The sequence below is a fragment of the Oryza sativa genome, chromosome 8, assembly GCF_034140825.1.
Source record: "Oryza sativa Japonica Group chromosome 8, ASM3414082v1".
NCBI classification, from domain to species: domain Eukaryota; kingdom Viridiplantae; phylum Streptophyta; class Magnoliopsida; order Poales; family Poaceae; genus Oryza; species Oryza sativa.
In genome coordinates, this window is record NC_089042.1 from 8,897,936 (window position 1) to 8,915,180 (window position 17,245).

General features: G+C 40.1%; 1 long non-coding RNA gene across 3 annotated transcripts; it reads left to right on the plus strand.

The window, feature by feature from the left end:
• The first annotated feature begins 7,863 nt into the window (after positions 1-7,863).
• Positions 7,864-16,206, plus strand: LOC9268865 (uncharacterized). Of its 3 annotated transcripts, XR_003243795.2 has the most exons (5): positions 7,864-8,014; positions 9,985-10,089; positions 10,225-10,621; positions 12,005-12,110; positions 15,741-16,206. It is a non-coding gene; the product is annotated as an uncharacterized lncRNA (long non-coding RNA). The 3 variants fall into 3 exon arrangements; XR_001548138.3 differs by lacking the exons at positions 12,005-12,110; positions 15,741-16,206 and having other exon boundaries at positions 10,222-10,754; XR_001548139.3 differs by lacking the exons at positions 12,005-12,110; positions 15,741-16,206 and having other exon boundaries at positions 10,225-10,754.
• Positions 16,207-17,245: the final 1,039 nt, after the last annotated feature.

The following is a 17,245-nucleotide window of genomic DNA, read 5'->3' on the forward strand; positions in this document are numbered from 1 at the left end:
ACGTTACCTGGATACGGCTTCTAGGCCGCGTATCCGTATCAGATACGTGACGGATACGGGATACGTATCCGGACGTATCCGATACGTATCCCGTACGTATTAGTGATTCGATGCAGAGCCGCCGTCTCGTCGTCTCCCATCCCGATGCAGTGATTCGATGTCGCCACCACACGTTGGGTAGCAACTGCGTCGTCGCCGCACCCGGCAGCACAGCACCTGCTCTGCAACACATGCACAGCCGCACAGCACCTCCGCCACGAGTTTAGAGGCCGGGTGGCAGCCGACCAGGGCCGTCACCGCCCAAGGCAAGACAGCACCAGCTGCATCGAAGCACCCATGCAGCTTTTTATTTGTTTCCCTCACTACTTGAGATAAATCCACTCCTCTAGTGTTCCATGCTTGATCTGCAATGCCTCTATTATTTTATTTTAGGATAAGTAGTCAAGGACTATCGTTTTTGTTAGATCCAACTTCCAAATGCTACTGTGCAGTCTGTGCTAGTGCATCTAGCAATTCTAAGGGTAGTGCGGCTGCTAATGTTGATGCACATCCATCAAGAGCAACTGTGTTGATTGAACTATTAATTTGCGCTTTGTATGCTATTTGTAGTCTTGCGCTTTATTACACACAATTTTTTTTTGGGGGGGGAGCCTTAAATCGCTTCGTCAACTATAGCAGAGTTGGAGAGGATGGTCATGGAATGGACTGCAACTGCACTAATACTAGTATTATATTGCTATTTTCTTAAAAAAATCCTTAATATTTTGTATTTCTAATATATATAAAAATATATAAGCGTATCCCCATATCCTTGTTTTTTGAAAAATACCGTATCCCTGTATCGACGTATCGCGTATCCGTATCCGTATCGCCGTATCGAGGTAACATAGCTGCCGCCTTCCCGCGGATGGGTTGGCAAGTTCACGCTCGCTGACCACCACTACCGTTGATTCCTCGTCGGGAGAAATAGGAAAAGAGGAGAGAGATAGAGGGGGTAGGGAAAAGTATACACTGGTGGAAAAAGTACACCGAAGGTCCCTCAACTTGTCATCGAGTTACAAAATCGTCTGCCAACCGCAGAACAAGATATCCGGCGTCCCTTAACTAATCAAAACCAGTCACAATAGGTCCTTCGGTGGTTTTGATCCTGGTTTTATCCTACGTGGCGCCTAAGTCAGCGTGGGACCTACGTGGGCCCCACATGTCAGGCTGCCACATCATCTCTCTATCCCTTTCTCCTCTCTCTCACTCTTCTCTTCTCCTGTTCTCAGGGCAAGCCGGCCGACGGATGGGGAGGAGTCCGCCGGAGCGAGGCGGGAGAGGAGGAGGCAGTGGGCGACAAGGCGGCGGCGACGACGACAACACGGGAGGACTGCTCCTCCGCCGCGGCCCGGTCGCCCCACAGCCTCCTCAGCACAGTCTGCCACGGCATCGGCCTCGTCGGAGGCGAGCGAGGCACGCGCATCCCACCCAGGTCAGTGCTCCAGTGTCACAGCCTCTCCTCCGCCTGGGCCGCCGCGCTCTCCTTCGACACCTTCATCGACCACCACCTCCGTCTCGCCAACCGCCGATGGGGTCCCAAGCTTTGCATCCCGCCGGAATCGGCGTTCGCCGACACGGTGAGTGCGTGGTCGCCGGAGACGCCTAGGAACGCGACGGCGGCGGCGTCTGGGAAGGCGGCGACCGGGAAAGCGTTGCTGTCGTTGGGCGGCACTAGAGGAGCTCGGGCGGCGCCAGTGTCGGTCTCGCCAGTTGTCGCGTCGTCTCCTCTCCCGCCTTGCGCCGCTAGCCTCGTGTGGCTCTTCCTTATCCACTTCGGGAAGCAAACCGTCGGAGAGGATGCGGTGAGGAGGGATTCGGCGGATGGGGAGGATGGAAGGATGCAGCGGAGGAGGGAGGGGAGGGAATCGGAGCTGGAGCCCGCGGCGATGAGGGAGTAGTGGATAGCGCCGTTGTGGTGGTAGGAAGAGCCACCGCCTCTCCTTCTCCCACGCTGCCCGTCACCGGCCACCACCGAGCCGCTGCCTCTCCTTCTCCCACGCCGCTCGTCGTCGGCTGCCACCGCCACCACGTCGGCCGTCACCGGCCGCTACCGCCCTCCTCCCGTCCCACCTTGCCACGCCCAGCTGGCCAGCTTGCCCAGGGAAGACCGGAAGAGTGAGAGAGAGGAGTAAGGGAGAGAAGAGAGGAAGAAGGGAGAGAAGGTGGGAAAGAGAGTAAAGGATGACGTGGACACTGACATGTGGGGCCCACGTGGGTCCCACGCTTGACTCAGTTGCCACGCCGGATAAAACCGGGATCAAAACCGCTTGAGGACCCAAAATGATCTGGTTTTATAAGTTAAGGGATGACATATATCTGGTTTTATGGTTTGAGGATGATTTCATAATCCGATGACAAGACGAGGGACCTCACATGTACTTTTTCTACACTTGTCGTGTTAGGGTGGCTGATCAGCATGGATCGCCTGATCAGCATGGTCGATCCAGTTTGTCGGGCCTCTTAGCCTGTTCGGCACCATTTTTTCCAAATGCATGCATTTTCAGCTTTATTTGGATGACTTCGGTAAAATAGCTAACACACGACAAAACTATACGAATAGATTAAACTAAACCAAACTATTACATTTGAACGTCTTTTTACCCAATTTAAGGTTGGTGGTCAAAATGGGGTTTAACAACCGCCAATATTTTAAAGCCTATAGTTTTAGCTAGTCAAATTTAGATTAGGTAGGAGGAAGAGGAGGGAGTATAGTACTGGTTCAGTAGCTAAAATGAAAAGAAAACAATAAAATAGTATAAAGAGGTATAAAATGAAAAGAAAACAATAAAATAGTATTAAAGAGGTATAAAATGAAAAGAAAACAATAATATAGTATTAAAGAGGTATATTAGATCTCAGTATAAAATTATAGTTTGCTGAGACAAATTTTTGGATAAAAAACATAGTTTTTTTAGAACGGAGGTATGAACCAAGGGAGTATGATTTACCACTTATCAGTACTTAGGATCAATCAGCAAATGCTATGAATGAATCGGTTAAAAAAATTGGTGGCATTCTAATTTTTTATTAATATACAATTTATTTGAAGTGCAAACTAATTTTTAGAGTAAATTTCATAAAACTACAAATACATCGACCAAACTATCGCAAAACTACATATTTAAACTAATGTATCATAAAACTACAGATTTAGCAACAAATTTATCGTAAAACTACCGATTTAGGAAGAAGTATTATAAAACTACAGATTTAAAAACAAAAATTATCACAAAACTACAAGTTTAATACCAATTTAATCACGAAACTATCATAGGAGCGTCCCAAAGATATGCCGTACGTGCGCTAGACTCGGACAGTGGGCCTTCCGGCCGTGGGCCACTTGATGGACATGCCACTGGGCCTTCTGGGCCTCAGCGAGCTCGGCGCCGGCGCCGGCGAGCCACCGGCCGCCACCGCGCCATGGTGATGAGCCCCGGAGAGCTTGAAGTACGTGTCCGGCGAAATGGGCGGCTTGGCGGGCGTCAGCGGCGAGTACACCGCGCAGTACCGCAGCTCCAGCGACTCGTTCCGCCGGAACCTCTCGATGAACTCCGCCGCGCGCCTATCGATGTCGTCCGCCGCCGCCGCCGCCGCGGCCACCGGCGACGGGCTCAACGACGGCTGCTGCTGCTGCTGCACCTGCACGCGCCTCGGGTAGTGGACGACCACCGGTGAGGAGGCCGGCGTGTAGAAGATGCTGTCGTCGTCGCCGTCCATGCAGTCGAGCAGGCTCGGCGTCCGTGACAGCGCCGCCGCCAGTGCCGGGGAAGAAGGAGACGATGCGGTAGTAGTAGCAGCGATGCGAACCGCGGCTCTCGCCGCTCGCGCCGCCCTGATCAGCACCCGGCGCAGAAGCGTGTCACGTTCCTCCTCCGCCTCCATCGCCATGCACGCATCTAACAATCTGGAGCTCGAAGCTAAGCTTGGAGGTGATCAATGGCGTGATCGACAAAAAAAGTAGAAATAGGGCAAGGGGTTTGTTGACCTGTAGTCTAGATAGAAGAAGAGCGATGCATATGGATATGCCTTCGTTAGTTGTCGTTGGAGCTAATTAAGCTAATCATAGGTGAGGTGGATATGTTGATTGTGTCGTCGTGTACTTGTGGTAATGTGTGGCTATATTTTATCGACGAAAAAGCATGTTTGCCGACGACTTAACGACCTAACCTTTCTTTTGTTTTTTTTGTATTTAGACTTATTTGTGTCAAAAAATATGTAATAAGTGGATGTAGCTTCGATTGAAGCAAAAGTGCTTAGGTTCAATATCCGGAGGATTCCATGTTAGACGCTCATTTTATCAAGAGTAAAGTGCACGGACGGTCCTTAAACTTGTGTGGATATGTCACCTAGGTTTCTGAACTCTCAAAATGCATTTCTAGGTCCCTCAACTTTTCTCGGATCACATATAGATCCAAACGGGCTCTAACCCGCTTCTTGTGCTGATGTGGCATGTCACAGTGGCGACTACGTGTCATTAGAACCCATATGTCATTCACATATAGAAAAAAATTAAGAACATATTTTTTCTCCACTCCTTTTCATTTATTTTTTCAAAATTAAAAACATCATTTTCTCCTCTCTCTTCTCTTTTTAAATTTTATATTTTTCTATGTGACTGACATGTAAATCCCATTCACACGTAAGCGTCACCGTGGCATGCTACGTTATTTTACGGAGCGGGTTGAAGTTCGTTTGGACCTATATGATACTCATGACAAGTTCGGGAACCCAGAAATACATCTTGAGAGTTCAGAGATATAGATGACACATCCGTACAAGTTTAAGGACCGCATGTGCACCTCACTCTTTTATCAACGACCTTCTAAATTAACATTAACATTAGCATGCTTCCCAACGACTCTAGTTATTTTTGTTTTTTTACCTGGATTTTGTGTGTTGTAGCTTCGAGTGAAATAAAGATCAAGTTTGATATTCATTATTTTAAAAGAGAAGATGTTTTGGGTAGTGATGCGGTCACGAAGACATTAGTTTGATGATTGGTCATTGATTATATATCATTAAACTATTTTTAAGAAAACTATAACTATCTTTGAAAGTTAATGCGAGGTAAAATTCAAAGTTAATGGTTAAGTATAAATGCATCGATTGCATGCATTATAAAACCTTAATTATTTGTAATATAATCGAATGGAGTGCTATTAACCGTTTCCCACTCCACAGGGTGAAAGGGATTAAAAACCGGTACTTTTAAGAACATATAAGTGTCTGTTCTAGGTTAGTATTTTGTTTTTTTTTAAAAAAAGGATACCTATATTATTATAGGGGTTGGTTCTTTAAAAGCTAACACATATAATTAAAAAAAATCGGTTAAGTTGATCGACCGAGCCAGTGTCCTTATCTACTTGTGAACTCGCCACATCCGCCCCGCGTCTTCCTCATATATTCTTTCTCCACCGCCCCTCCTTCCTCCTCTTCTCCATCTGATCGATCGACGCCGCCTCAATTGCCATTGGCAAGACCGACAGTGAGTGGATCTGGCGCCGTGTGCTTGCTGGTGGCTAAATGCGCCGTTGCATGCTCGGGGGTGACCGAATCCGCCGCCGCAACCACGGGGGTGGCTATCTCGATGACGGCAACAATAGCGATGGAAGCTCTCTGTACTCATATTGATTTTGTTTTTAATGATTAATCTGTGATTGGATGATGATGATCTTACGGATGATGCCTTTTTTTTTTCATTCCTTGAACTTTAAATGTGCTGGTTCCTAAACTGGTATCATTGAGTCCTTCTAAAACCCGCTATCTACTAGGTGCCAGTTGAGAAATTCGATACGTATGGTCAGTTCCCATTTCCCAACCAGCATCGATCATCTTTTCTGTAGTTGTGGGTAAACGTCAACGTTACTCTCCTTCAAGAAAGTAAACTCCGTGAATTTTCCTGCTCGTTGAAGACTTATCGATCTCCAGAATCCCATACTTGGTCATCAACAAGTAAGATCTAACATGCGAATTCACATATAGAATGGTCGTCATACATTCTTTTCGTCCAGAAACCTTCTTGAAGTAAACATTGAATGATAAACTTCTAGTAAAAATGTAAAATATTTATCAGAAATAATGGGAAGATGCTTGTGTACGGTACAGATCGGAATATTTGATATGTGCCCGTGGCATACCATATCAGATTTTTTTAATATAATAATAATCAGCCGCTGAATTAAAGATGAAAAACTTTTGTATACTCCCCTCCGAGTTTAAATACATGGTTAGTTGACTTTCAAACATCTCACCTCCCGTTCCTGTTTTCGCAGGTGGATGTGTGATTCAAAAAAAAAAAAAGCCCACCTGAACAAATGGAAGGGCCTTGACTCCAAAAATGGTTTTCCAAGTAGTGGTAATTGACTAGACTCGTTCAAATTTCTGAAACTTTAATCATCAATATACCTCAAAATATTTAGTTTGAAAATACAAAAATCACATGCGTACATAGATTTAACTATGATTAGACTTTTAAAACTTTAATAATAAACATCTCTCAAAATATTTAGTTTAAAAACATAAAAATCATATGGGTACATTGATTTAATTTATAATAAATTAACTTTTAAAACTCTAATTATAAATATCTCTCAAAAATATTTAATTTAAAAACATAAAAATCATATGGGTAGATTTTAGTTAAGTAATTTTAAACTATAATAGTTTATTAGATATTATTGTTGTATTATAATAGAAAAATAGTGGTCAAAGTTGCACATATCCTGTACTTTATCTTCCTAGCTCTCGCACTATATGGGTATGAAAATACAACACAATAGTCAATAATAATAACATGCTAACTGGTTGTAGATACATACACATCGTCGTACTACGATAACCGACACTAGTTAAATTGTGGCTAATATATGTGTGTATATATATAATATCTCATATTTTTCATGATTATTATACAAAGATATACTAACAAAATCGATAATACAAACTTATACTCCCTCCCTCCCATTTTCAGTGCAGCTATGGTTTTCCGCGACCAACTTTGACTGTCCGTCTTATTTAAAAAAATTAAAAACATAAGTCACGAATAAAGTACTATTTATGTTTTATTATCTCATAACAACAAAAATACTAATTATAAAATTTTTTCAAATAAGACGGATGATCAAAGTTAGGTGCGGAAACTTATGGTTGCATTTAAAATGGGACGGAGGGAGCATATGACACTTTACCCTCAACACATAGTTTTCTTGGAACAAATGATAAAACGTGGGTTTTACCTAATGGATACCCTAAACCCTTAGGTCCTGAGACTAGCCTCATTATTACAAGATGCCACATTGGAATTTGACAAACCAGAACAGTAGTAAAATTCCCAATAAAACATCGAGTAGGCACGAATTTGATAGGCTATGGTATACTAAACATCGAGTGGTATACTAAACTCTAAAACACTCTGTAGCCTTTCTTCTCCTTCCTGCTCTCCTTCTACATCAGATAAATTAAAACCTGCCCCCAACTGAAGCTCCCACAGCGATTTGGAGTCACGTGTTCGATCGCCGCGCTATCCACGTCGCGCCCCGAAGCCCAGGTAGCCAGATTTCGCGAGCGAGCGCCGAGCTGTGGGATCTGGTTATTTTTCAAAAAAACCCTCGATTTTACCGATAATTTATTATAGATCCCTAGACGTACATTCCTCAGCCATGTATTCTTACGCCCCGGCCCTTTGAAATATGAAATATCTTATGGTAAGAAGAGAAAATTCAGAAAACAGAAGTGCGCTCTGAAAAGCGTAAAGTGAGGGGTCTTTTTGCGAAACCGAACATCCCTCCAGGCTCCACCTCCCCTAAACCCTAGCCGCCACTCGACCGATGTTCCCCTCTTGCTCTCTCCCTTGCCCTCACGGCGGCGGCGGCGGCCGGCCATCGCTCGCTTTTCTCCGCCGTTGACGACCAGTCCCCTTCCTCCTCCATCGCCCCTCTCCTACGGATCGGAAATGAGTTCTCGTATATCAAAGGTACCAACTTTTGGAGTGCCATATATATCATATCTATCCATCTTTTATTTTCGAATAGCATATTTAATGTGGCATATATCAAAATTTTCCATCAAATATATCCTCTGAGCGTGTCCAATTAATAAGTGGCTATATACAAGTTTTTATAATTGTATAAGACTTTGTATTGTTGAGTTGCCATCATATCCTCCCATTAGGTCATATAAATTAGGAAGCGTTGAATAACTCCCATGACGAGATTGATCGAACCTAAACTCTAGAAAATTTGTACAAACAAGCGTGGAGAAGTTTGGTTGGCACAACACATGAGGGGCTGCAAATGAATTAATGAAATGGTTGAGCTTTGACATTCTTTTTCCTAACCAAGCAACAGATGGAGAGTTTGAAATTTTTCTCAATTTTTAGAACGCGCAGGAGATCCGCGTGTCAAGTACATAACAGATCAAGAAAGGGAAAGGCTGCCAAAAAATCTGAACAAATAAAAACTGACAAAACGATATAAAAACTACCCTAACCCAATCAATTTCTCAACGCAATTTAATTAAGTAGATCCTGCTTTTGCTTCCATTGCAAACACATTCCTAGCTCCTCGATGTGGTAATAAACCAAAGATATGACTTCTCTGAAGATCTGAACATTTCTTCCAAATCAGATCATGATTGACGACCTTAATTTGATTTGTTTTGAAGAAAGATTGGCTGCAGCTACAAGTCGATCTGCATGCAACTGTAATGTTGGTAGCTCCATTTCTCAATATAGGTATCCCTGCTTGCTTCCATTGGAAAAAGTCCTCCATGATATGGCCGACTAAAAACTGACACTGTTAGATACATTTCTGAAGACTGATTACTGGGATCCCTCGTCAACACGACGACTTTCTACAATATAAGTTCCATAGTACCATTGCGGTGAAGTTGCTTCTCAACGTTAGATTGAGAAGCTAATACTACCTCCATATTTTAATGTATGACGCCGTTGACTTTTTGTCCAACGTTTGACCATTCGTTTTATTCAAAAAATTTATGTAATTATCATTTATTTTATTATGACTTGATTCGTCATCAAATGTTCTTTGAGCATGACATAAATGTTTTTATATTTGCACAAACATTTTGAATGAAACGAATGGTCAAACGTTGGTCGAAAAGTCAACGGCGTCATACATTAAAATATGGAGGGAGTATTATTTTTTCTCTGATTAATAGATCTCGATGGAGCAAATTGGTCGAAGAAGGAAGAAGAACATACAAAAACACTTTCCCCCTTCCTATTGTCACTCTCTGTTGGCAGCATAATAAGGTCGTGTTTACTGTACCTGTTGATGTGCAGTTAGGGATGTAAGTGGGTAGTCCCGCTATCCATATAAAAACCCACTTATTAATTTATTTTCCAGTTCCCGCACAATATTTTATTTCCCGCTTATCCGCGCCCTTCATGCATCTGTATCTGCAGTGGCCAACATCTATCGTGTATTGTCAACCAAGCAAAATCTCTGTCTTTTGTGTTTAAGAGGTGATAAAATCACAACAAATTTAACTGTGACAAGGACATTACACACATTGAACCAAAGAGGTGTGACCATGAACCTAGCATTGGATGTCCATTTCACAGGATTTTTGGATAATGAAGGAGAGAAAGACACATTTCAGAGGATATATATATATATATATATATATATATATATATATCTATATATATATATATATATATATATATATAGACACACACACTGTACCACTTATTATTACTTCCTCATTGGCTTGCAACTGAATAATCAAGTCAAAGATATATAGCAATAACAAAAACAACACGGATTATCTACATAAATGAGCAGACAGGGGGCTAAAGACTCCATATAAGTCTATATGCATGTGCACACGCATTAGTACAACACTCCAATTATCCTTCTAGAAGGAGATTTTTATGCCCATCGTCAACTACTGTAACTGTCGAAGCTTGAAACAAAGCAGGTGCCGTGCCGATATGGATGGACCCAATTTAAATGACGTACTCCCTCCATATTTTTATATTTGGTGCTGCTAACTTTTCACATCAGAAGTTTGACCATTAATCTTGTAAGTATCATTTATTTTGTTATGATTTGTTTTACCATTATGAATACTTTAAACATGATTTGATAAGATTTGTAGTTTTGGTTAATTGATGACAAACAATTAAGGGATTAATGCGCTTATTGAATGTATAAGAAGGGATTAGTTCGATGAAGAGCCGATGAAGATGATGAAGAAAAAGATGTAATACAATGAGGTTTACACTATGATCCAAGCCTAGAAGTGACGGAAGATGTCTAGATGTGGTGAAGAGTTGGCAATACTTGGCTACGCGATGGACCATGCATGGGAGAAGGGCAAGCGGAGGCTTGACGCCAAAGGACCCAACTCAGTGCTGGAGGAGCAAGTGCTTGGCTGAACACCGACGAACCGATCGAGGCCATGGGATGGATGGCACAAGTTGCTGAGGATCAACCCTTGGTGAAGAAACAGCGTAAGATGTAATGTCGAAGAACATGAGGATGTGATTTGTTGATGAACATCAAGCCAAAGGCCATTCAGCATTGATCAAGGCAATGAAGAAGATGGCGTAAAGGTATTCGTATTGGTATAGTTTTTCTATTTGCTCTTGAGTTGGTAGGAAAGCAAGGGGATGTTGCCTTGATGTCTAGGGATGAGTTTGGTGCTCAAAATATTTTCTAAAAGTGATTCTCATTCCTTATTTTTCACTTCTGGTGTTTTTCGGACCTGTTCGAAAGTGATTTTCGGAATTTCCGAAAATGGTTGTGAGCCGAAATTCGGTACTGGTCATTTTCGGACTTGTCTAAAAGTGTTTTTTTGGGAATTTCCGAAAATGATTGCGCTCAAAGTTTTGGTACTGGTCATTTTCAAACTTGTCATAAAGTGATTTTAAAATCATTGTTGATATTTCATCGATATTACTAGAAATATAATTCCTAGCAATTGCACCGAAATATTCTTGGTATATTTATGGTTACATATGTGATCCGCAAGCGCACGGATATACCGTTGTAGCATTTTACCCGGGAGTAATCCAAGGTATCATATTAATTTAATCCCAAGGAAAGATATGATAAGAAAGTACTATGCTAATAATTCATATATTACTTCTATAGAGCAAAGTCTATGCAGGGGTTAATTAATGCAAAGGGTAGGACAAGGTTGATACACAAAAGAAAGAACCAAGATACTTTTCACTAAAATATAATCTAGGCAAAGTGGAGAAAGAATAAGAAAAGAATCATTCATATAATTCTTGTATATAGTTTATTTAGTTTACGCTTACTAGTATACAATCATGCAACCAATACCCCTAGCTATGCCCTTCTAGTGTTTCTAGAGACCACCCCCGATTGCCGAGTTCCTTACAACAACCCGTCATGGCCATCCGACCGGTAATGAATATGACCATACCGGGAAAGTGTCTTAGGATTATATATTAACATGGAGGAATGCTCGTACTATGCTGTCACCATCAGCAGCCCACCTCTACTGACCTGCAACATATAACCCCAATTAATGGTATCGAATAATCTAAGCACCACACTTACATTATTAGATTATACTCGACATCTCTGTAGATGACATAGATCAATCATTTGCATGAACATTAAACTCGCACCAATGCATATATCTAGTAAGCTAGCTACACAATTATATCGAGACAAGTACAAACTAAAGTCGGTACTTGAGAAATGTGAATAAAGTAAAAGACCGAAATTATATAAAGTAGAATATTTCATTATACTATAAGTCTCACAAAAGAAGGAAGAGCTACTAGAGCCATACCCGAAATCTCCTAAAGACTCGAGGACTAAGAAAACTATTATGTATTCTATTCCTACTCCACTCGCACTAGAACAATAAACTAAACTTGAGAGAGCTTCTTGATCTTCTTCTTGATCTTCTTCTTGAATGAGCACCCCTTTATATTGCCTCTCAATGACGGTTATGGCAGTTGGAAATGCTGGAAACACCCTCCAACAATGACAGTGCATCTGGAGCGTGCACGTGGAAGACCAGGATGAACCTGGGCTGGCCCATCCGGCCTCCACTTTTGGCAGGTGCGTCTTTTGTTGGGCTTTATTCTCCGTGATGTGGTGGTTGGGCCTATTTGATGTTATTTTATTGGATATGTAAGCCCATCCACCCATGAGTCTACCTCTCGACGGGCGGTGATTGATTGTTCAGCTATTTTTAAACAAAATATGTAGAGTTCTCAGCAAACAAATAAAATTCCAAGTACAAGTGGAGATAGATTATTCTTAAACAAAATATGCATGCAAGCATAGCTAGTTCTCCTTAATTCCGGTTATATTGTCGGCCGAAATTGGTCTATAACAACCGTCAACAATCACTGTGCATCGAAATTTTGGATTTGATTATTTTCGGACTTGTCCTAAAGTGATTTCCGGACTTAATTTTTAGAATTTCAGAAAATAACTCTGCATCAAAAAAATTGAAATGACTCTGCATCAAAGTTTTTGATCTGGTCATTTTCAGACTTGTCCTAGAGTGATTTTTTTGGATTTCTCCGAAAGTGATTTTTGGATTTTTCTGAAAAAATGTGTCTTTGCTCTAGAAAGCAGTTCTAAAACTACTACAGCCATCTCAAAATATAGGATCTTTTAGTCACACACTGGTGTTAAGAAAGTAAGTATAATTAAGTGGGAAAAGATTAGTAGTTGAGAAGAGGAGTTAGGTGAAGAATTCGAATAGTGGAAAATTGTGATTGATTACGAAGAGAATGTAGGTGAAAAAACTATTATATTCTAGGATAAAGTTTTAATGTTAAAATTTGCTATATTTCCCAAAAAGCATTGCACCTTATTTCTTTCAGAATGCTTTTGATATTTCCATTTGTATAACATCTCTAAACATATTAGTTATACTAGAAAAACGTCCCGCGCGTTGCCGCGGGATCGCATGAGATTAGTGAGGACACTAAAGCAATGGGATATTTATATATTTATTTCATGGATAAATTATTTTTTAGGAAAAATGTGTTCAATCTAAATGACCATTTGAGGGCTTTTAAAGTAATCGACAAAATGTTTTTTTTCTCTTTATATGATCTTTTTTAATAACTAACGCCTATCTTTTTGGCACTAAATATTCCTTTCTCTATATTTTTTAGGAGTTTTAAAGAACCCAACATTGACATATTATTTCCTTTTATTTGCATAGAATTGACATTATACATGTGAATCATCCAAATAATCAGCCTCACACATTCTTGTGTTCGTAATTTACATGTTTAATGTTTTTCGCCCGAGATGTGTTTCTACATCTTATCACCCAGTTTCAAACAAATAGTATGTGTTAAATTCAGACCTCTACTCTACAAAATAAGTTTTTCAAGTTCTGTCTCGATACCTCGATCACCTTTTCCTTGTCAATACTAATGCGATTTCTTTACTTAATTTCCTTTCATAAGTTCACTACCTAAATATATAAGTAAACATGACCATCTGGAAAGCTTTTTCTAAGAAATAAATAGAAGTTGGTAGCCTTTGCCGGGGAAGAAAATTCAGGCAAATTTGAAATGTCAAAATCAGTACAAACATCACATTTATAAGAAACAACTTGCAATATTATATTTTGACACACAACGGACTTAATATGTCTTGCGGCCCATGTACAAACACTCAAATATTTTTGTTTAAATGTTATTATATTCCAAACAGGATATAAGTTTGTTATATGATAAATTGTTCAAATATATTTAGTTTTGGACTCGTTTGTTCCTCTCACCATCGAAAACATAATAGAATACACATATTACAAACTCTATACGTTATACATGCAATCATTTCAAATCTCAATGGTTATATGACCAACAATTTATTATATTATTTAAAAGGAAGAGAAGGGCTCTTTACAAAATGCAAACGCCGGCCAACATGCATTGTGGTATTTATATCTCACTGACAAATGGCCCAAACTACAAACCAACTGAATTTTGCTTTCAACATAACAGCTTGCCTCTTGTATCACTGATGATTGGTCCAACCTATGATGGACCCCTTGTACAGGCTATGGAGCCATGCAAAAGCCAAAGAGTTTGCATCTATGAAGAGGGCCAAGCAAACGGTAAAGTAAAGCATGTACTACTACTAACCATGAACAGTGCAACAGTAGAAGTAGCTGTGTGGATAGCTATGGCAGCTTAGGCCGTACCTCTCTAGGAATATAGATATACTCCCTCCATCCCATAATATAAGGGATTCTAGGGTCTGTCCAGATTCGTTGTACTAGGATGTGTCACATCCACCCAAATTCTCTTATATTATGGGATGGAGGGAGTAGGTAGATATGTGAATGAGCTCAAATTAGTTATTTGTTATTTTTGAAAGCTTTTAAATTTGCATGGAATCAAACTGTGAAGCAAATAAGATAAAAACAATGCTTTAGCAATGAAGCAATCGTCAAATGTAGTATAGATAAAATATGTACCTGGAATTAAAAACATACCCCACACAGTGTCGGGTGTATTGTAAAACTTACAAAATTTTTAGAACTTATTCTCAATGAGTAAAAATTCTCCAAGCCTGTGCTTGTCTAGATTAAAATACAAAACCTTCTTTATTTATTTCCTCTCACCACGGCCTTGGCCCAAATATATTTCCTGAAACCAAACTCTACTAGTCAGTGATTGTCTTCGATCTCTTGCCTGGATACCATGCATAGAATGAACTCTCATCTTTCCCTTTTTGTCTGTTAAGTGATTATTATTATTATTATTATTATTATTATTATTATTATTATTATTATTATTATTATTATTATTATTATTATTATTATTATTATTATCAACTTTCCTTTATTTGAGATTTAAAACAACAAAACTAGGACTTCTGAAGAAAGAAATAGAAGATAAAAAGTTGAACTTCCTAATTGTGATATTCTTAGTAAAGAAAGTGAAACCTGTTGAAACGCATTTTTTTTATATAATCTCAGTATCAAACTGAATAATGTATTAGAATTTCACATGCAAAAATCAAAACTGAAATCAACAGAAAAATTAATTGTTTCATGGTTTTAAGTATTTATTTAAGGACTGGACTGAAACCCAACGAAATGGAAGCTTTGCAGAATTGGAGCATGAAAATATAAAAGGAAAAGAAATGCTGGTATAACTTGATCATCAAGGAATGAGTGATGAACCTTATCGAAGCAAACAACTTAATTAGTTAATTCCAGAACTTCATGATGAAAAAAGTGAAACTGTTATTTTCCATCCATGATTAAAATTTGTATGATGTTGGGTTATATCTTTTCTGATTTCACTCACACATCACGCATTGACAATATCGTTGTATTCTTCACTGATAATTTACCATATAAAATCTTTGTACATGTACAGATAGAGTAAATTATCTTTTTTTTGCATGATAATTATGGTGATTAATTGTGTACAAAATAATATATTTCAACTCATTCTGGTGTTAAATTATACATAAATTAATATATTTATAATTACTTTTAACTATAGGCAAGGTTGTAAATTTTTGGAGCATGGGGCATGTGACCTGTGAGGGCATGTGCCTACTCTTTTCGTGTTTTAGTTTTATTCACTATGCTCCATGCTCTGCTGTTTTTTCTTTAAAGTTCTTTCTAATCCATTTATAATTTGTCACATATACTGGATAAATTGCTTGCGCATCTAATTCTTTTATCTTCTGTTTTTTTAGATAGCATAGACCAGAGTACCATGGCACTTCTAGCACGGTGTGACTAAGTAGTTCCAGATCTTGATGGTACAACTTGGCTTCTTTTTGCTTGGGACAAAGATCATGCCACCGTAGCTGCATTCACACTGTGTTGCCCCCTTCATCACCTACTAGCAAGTGGCTCTTCTTCAAGACTTCATAGTGATGGCGATGTTCGTCCCTAGCATATTCGCCTGCCTTGTTGCGCTATCGGCTCAAAGCTAGCCACCAGAGAGTTGTCAGCGATCGCTCCATGAGTGAGGAGGAGATTACTGGCCCTAATGTTCATCGCCACCGTCATTTTGTTTGTGTCGGTGGTACTCGTAGGGTTCTTCTACTACTATCTTATTGAGTTGAGGGTGTTTGTCTTCGATTGTCTATTTATGGCGACCAGACTTACAGTGTACATCGCGTATGCGTTATTTAGAGCTTGATGTGTCTTGGTCTACTAGGACATGTTCAGTACTGTACTCTTTTCAGACTAGAGGTTCTACATTTGGAGAGATGCAGAAAATGCTAGCAGCCATGTTTGGAGAGATCCATGGACTAAATTCTAGTAGCATTAGTTCATGACTACCTGAGAAAGAAACTAACTCCAATTGATAGGGGAATGCGAACCAAATAAGCATGGCAAGGAAATGAGCGACATGCTTATGTGATGATCACGTTTCATTGAACTTGTTGAATTGTGGTCAGCAGTAGTTGTTTGGAAAAGACACAAGATCAACATCTAGCGGGTATGATTTGATGTACCCTGAACGCATGGAATAATGTGTTTTCATATACTAGGTCATAACTCCTTCATTAACCATCCATTGGATTGCTTCAAGGCTGAGGCCGGTTGCCATGGTTTGGTGGCTATTTTGACTAGCAGAAGTTTGATATCCATTTCCCTAGCCAGTGCCATTTGCCAATTTGGTGCGAAGACTAGCTAGCTCATCTTCTTTTTGCTGTAATGCAGCTGTGCCCTGAGCCAACCATTCCGGGTGACAGAGTTTAAGGTCAACACGCCTAATAGGAAGCAAACCCTGACGAATAGATAATCAAAACAATATGACTAAGCCAAGCTTGAGATGGTGTGCTCGATTGATTTGCAAGGGACCATCTCAAACCAATGGATAATCAAACCATCCTTGCAAATCTTTGCATAAAACCAATGGATGTTGGCATCTTTGCATAAAAATTTAAAGGTTTCTTCAAGACCAAAACGCTTGGGGGTTCTAAACATTATGTTCATCATCATGGGTTTCCGAGAACCATGACTGTAAAATGGACCAAGGGGCTTTTCGCTTTACCACCAAAGATACCAATCAAATAAACTCCCTCCAACTTATAACATGATGAATAGGCTAACACCACTTCATATAAGAAGGGCCAATAGGGTTTGTGCTAGTATAATGAACATATAACAGGTTGTGCTAAAGCATATCGACACCCCATAGCTATCTAAGATGCCATCACCAATGCCCTAGGCCAAATACGTGGCC